This window comes from Petaurus breviceps, unplaced genomic scaffold, assembly GCF_028583685.1.
Source record: "Petaurus breviceps papuanus isolate PSGF00001 unplaced genomic scaffold, PetGlider_PUasm1.0 140, whole genome shotgun sequence".
Lineage (NCBI taxonomy): Eukaryota > Metazoa > Chordata > Mammalia > Diprotodontia > Petauridae > Petaurus > Petaurus breviceps.
In genome coordinates this window covers 5898451-5903944 of record NW_027185698.1, presented here as the reverse complement: position 1 = coordinate 5903944, position 5494 = coordinate 5898451, and positions in this window count along the sequence as shown.

The following is a 5494-nucleotide window of genomic DNA, read 5'->3' as shown; positions in this document are numbered from 1 at the left end:
CTAATTACAGAAAGACCCAGAACATTATAGAGCCAACTAAATATGCTGCATAATGACTCTAAAGGATTTGTCCTTACTATCCACGTTGAAAAAAAATTATGTAGATTAAGATTTTAATAATAACAAATAGCACTCATAATGACCAATGAGAGCTAACAGTTATGAAATAGACACTACAAATAGACAATGAATTGTGCCCAGAATTAGAAAGAGAGAATTTCATTGACTTTGGGAAATTACAAAATTCTTTCAATGATCCTATCCTTCTCCCTAAAACAAGGTCCTATTATTTTTAATACCAATATTTTTATGTCAATACATGACTGAAAGGCATGGAAGACTAAAAACTCCAAAGAACTAAAGTTGAAAAAAGACCAAATGTTAATGAAGAATATGTGCTCAGTTTGATTGTGAAAAATTATAAAAATTGTGGAGAAATTGTAAAAAATGGCATCAAAGTGATGTCAAGTTTTGGTGGGGAAAGAGTGGTAGATCCTACAATAAAAGTAGGAGATAATAGATAATCATTCCCACTCCACTGGCCTTGGTACATTCAGGATGTCAGAAGCATTTGAAGAAATTCCCTAACCTGTTGGGTAAACAAAGTAAATTCATGGGACTAAATGGTAGAGATTTACACATGATAGGATGGTATGGGTGATTTGTCACCTGCTTCATTGGCAAGAATATGTGCAATGAGGAGATTACAAATTTATTTGAATACACATTTAGTTAGGAAGATAATTCTTTGAATATAGTAAGTCCCTTATAAAAGATTGTTGAATTTTTCCTTCACTAGTATAATTGTTCCCCTTCCTTTTGTGAAAAAAATCACACAACAGAAACAAATAAAATAACAAAACTTAATTATGAGCTATTATTTCTAACTAAATTCCTGGTAGTGAAGCCTACTACTTCATATTCCACTTCCCAGATGTAACTGGATTCGTTATTGATAATTAACATCTCTAAACCAAGGTACCCTATTTATGTAAGAACACTAACCCCTCCTTAAATTGTCCCAACTCTTTCAAAAGGAGGCATTTAAACATTTATAGTAAATAATTTCATTTTTATTTATAACATTGAAACATAACTGATACCAATGATATAATTTCATATAAAGTTGTGGTTTTGAAGACATACCTGTGTCTTACTTCTCCTCTATAATAGACATATCACTCAGAAAAGTGTTAGTATTGTACCCTGATGCTAGAATTATATAAGATTTAGAGGTAGGGATAAAAACTATGATCTTTATATCTACTGTGTACCAACATGTATTTTTTCAAGGTTTCATATTGTTCAGTGTCTGACAAACACTTCAGAGTTTCCTGAAACAGATGGCAAATAGGAAGTGACAAACAACTACACAAAATTTACTCTAGTAATAGTACCCATTCCAGCATCTGCATTCCTCCAGACCCTGATGAACACAGATCACCTTAGAATGAAATGAGGGCAAGTCTTGAGCGGCTAATTTTGTGCTTTCTCCCTTCTAGGTCTCACTATAGCTTTTCTAATTTTCTGGGGTCCCAAAGGAACCTACCAATAATCTTGTAGTTTTCCTTAATTAAAGTAATGTCTTTATTCCTCTTACCAGTGGTGCCATCTGGCATCTTGAGAGATATTTGTACCAGAAGGGGTAAAGAAGGAAGGATTGGGAAAGAATATCTGTCCTCTCAGTATGCACTATTGTCCTGTCTTCTCTGTCTTTTTCCATCTGTATTCATTTTGTACATAATCTATCTTTCTATTTATCTATATCTACATTTATATCTAAATTCCTTACCTTCCCCATCAAACTGCAAACGTAAAAGAAGGGACGTTTCACTTTTGTCATATCTCCAAGCTAAGCACCATACAAGTTGTGACACATAGTGCATGCTTCATAAATACCTCTTAATGGACAGAAACCAACCATAGAATGGGCTTACTGGTTTCCCTATTGAGAGTCATGTGTTTGTGTGTGTGAGCACATACACATATACACACATGTATATGTATGTGATTCTTCTACATATATGCCTTCTTTGTGTATTTTAGATGGTTTTCTGATCAAAACCTTTCTCTATCAAGATGTTTCTTCATTTCTAATGCTCACTGCAGAAATTGTAGTCTCAACAGCCTGAAGAAAGGAGGGAGAGAGCTCTAAAAAAAGAGATGAAAGGAAGAGCCAAGGCAAGAGGATTAGGTCATGGGCAGAAGAAAGAATCAGTCTTTGTTTCTTTCACATTTTTTGTATAGATTTTTAGAAATCTAAACCTTTTATAGTAAGAATTTTGCTAACTAGTAAAAGTTTTTTACATACTTATTTTGGCAGCTAGGTGTCTTAGAGAATAGAGCACAGGACTTGTACTTAGGAAGATTTGAATTCAAACCTGCCTCAGTGTAGTGGCAACCACACTGGCATATGCAGGATGCTTGCTAGCACTGTTTCTTAGATCTGCTTCTCTAGGAAAGATAGCTAGCTGTTCAAGGGGTCAACAATCTTTTTTTTAATTACATTCACTAGTTCAGGGAAAAAGTCAGCTTCCTAATCTTCAGAGAAAATACAGAGAAATATACTAGCAGAAAAATAAAGACCAACAGACAGGGCTTCTAAATGTCTGAGAAATTAGCACAGATCAATAGATTGAACTATCTGAGCAAGGCAATACATACATAGTTACCAGAGAGAGAAGCATCAAGATCTGGCTTTTTCAAAGTCAGGGGACTTCTTAATGTCTACCCAGAGTTTCATCTGGCCAAATCACAGGAACACTTTTCCAATGAGTGATCCCCAAAGCAAAATTATATATATTTATATATGTATATATATAAAATATAAATATATATGTATATGTATGTATATACTTTTTAGTGTCAGAGGGCATCACAACCCCCCTGACACAGTGCTTAATTAGAAATTAACAAAAGGTGTGAAAGCCTTCCTACAGCAAGCCTCCCCTAAGCAAGCTTCCCGGGTTCCACATGAGACCTATTAATGGTCAGGGAAGATCTTAAATTCCATTAACATTAAACTCAGATACTTGCTAACTTTGTGATCCTGAGCATTAACAAGTGCTTATACAGCACAGTAAATTTTGTAAAATGATTTACATATGTAAATTCACTTAATCACAATAAATATGCTTGAAAGATGCTATTTTTAATCTTCATTTTACAGTTGAGGAAACTAAGGCATAGAGGATTTAAGTGACTTGTGTCACAACTAATGAGTTTATGAGGAAGATTTGGAATTAAGGTCTTCCTAACTTGAAGTCATGTATGCTATCTAATATACCACCTAGCTGCTTCTTTTCCTTCTGACTCCCCTGCCCCTCCAATCTCCCATAAGCTTATTCTGAATTTCGCACTCTGAGTTATTTAAAGGCACAATGATCTCTCTCACTTTTCTTTTTTAATTGACTTCTTCCAAAAATATAATGTGATAAATTTAACTTCAATTATTTTTCATATACAGAAGAAATTAATATTTCTAAACTTTATTTGTTCTCTAACTTTATTTCAGATCTAATTAATCTAAAAATAACATAATATTTTATATTTAAAATTTTCTCTCCTTTTCTTTCTTTGTATTTGTCTTCCACTTGTGAAAATATTTTGGAATCTTTTATATAAATACATTTTAGAGTGTGCTGATAAGTACTAAGTAAATACATAATGACTGAAGAAACTGAAATCTTCCAACTAATAAAAATAGACATTAATTAAATAAAATAAGAGAAGGGGTCCTTCCATTAATTCTAAGGAATCAAAATTTTCTCAAGGTAGGGAAAAGCCAAAGAAAAAATCTTTTTGAGGTATATTTGTCTTCCTCTATTAAGGAACACACTTTTTATGATTTTAATAATAAAAATGGATTGAATAGTACTGAGAGCTTTTCCAAATACATAAAATTAATAATTGCCTTTGAACTTGAGTGGCTGATCATTATTAATGCTGAAGATGAAAAACAAACATAGGCTAAAAATGTTTAGTTCTCAGAGGATCTCTACATTCTACTTTTCCACAAGAGAAGTTAATGGAATTTTGTTTAAAACTTTGACCTTGTTCAGAATAAGTTACATCAGAAGACTTTTTTTTGAAAAAAGCATGGGATAATGATGGATTCCCTAGAGAATAAGAAATTAATAAAATATTGATTCCCCATTGCCTTTAGAATAAAATAAAAACTCCTCATCTTGACATTTAAGACCTTCCAAAAGCTTGTTTTCTACTACACTGGACACCATTTGTGATTACTCACTTAAATAGCGGTATAATCATGGTTTGAGTTCCACATCCCTAAAAGGAAAGGAGAACATGCCATTCCTTTGACTCCCTCCTGAAATTCACCTCTCAGAATCCTTTTCCTGCTCTAAGACTCTCTTTAGGTACCATATCTATGAAAGTGTTCGTAATCAATTTCCTTAGTGCCTGGTGGTCACTTCCTCTCCAAATTATCTTGTATTATTTTAATTGGTTGAATTGTTTTTGGGGGTTTGGTTAAGTCCAAGGCATTCTAGATAACAGTTGTATATTCTGCCATATCAGAAGAAAAGTGTTATGTGAGTTGAGGTATCTTCACAGTAATATTCTAATTTTTAATATGGATTGGTTCACTGTAATGAAATGCTTGTATTTATAGGGCAATATGTTTTCTCTTTATTATAAACATATTATGTGTTTGCAGAAAAAAGAGAGAGGATAATAGGAATTGAGAGAGAAAGAGAGGAGGAAAGCAAAAGATACAGAAGCAGACACCCCCACATACAATGTTTTCCCTAAGAACTAAATTTTGTATAAGGGATTGATGGATAGAAAAGCAAATTTAGTGATCATAAATATGAAGATGATTTGAATAAAATCACACGTAGAGAGGAGAAATGGCAGAATGAATTAAAAAGCAGACCCCAGGTACTTACTAAATATAATAATCATAGTTAGAATATGCCCGAATTGCACCCAAAAGAGAAGAATTGGCAAACATGATTTCAAACAAGGAGTGGCCAAAATAAATATGGTCAGAAAAGACAAAGAGGGAGTCTTTTTAAAGAAAGCATAGATAATGAAACAACATCAATATTAAACATGCATGCACAGAATTATATCTTTTTATATACCAAATTACTTAGTATATAAGTGATAGAGAATGGACTTATGACTTAATTTGTACAAGGAAATATTAGATGAGGAAACAACTTGTATCAGTGGAAGTTGTCACCTTTTCAATTTGGAGTCTTAGAGTGAGGCCTAGAACAGTAACACACTGTAATGTACCCAATGTAATGCAGTCAGTGTTTGTTAAAGGCAGGGTTTGAATCTGGGAGTTCCTCATTCCAGGGCTGTCTGTTAATCCACTACATGAAATTACCTCTCACTAAACACAATAGAAAACCTAGATATATTCCAAAAAGTCCTTGAAATTTGTCAAATAATTGTAATTTTTTTCTGGTCATGACCTATAAAGCTTCTTCAAAATTCAAATAGTGTGCAACAGATAATATTA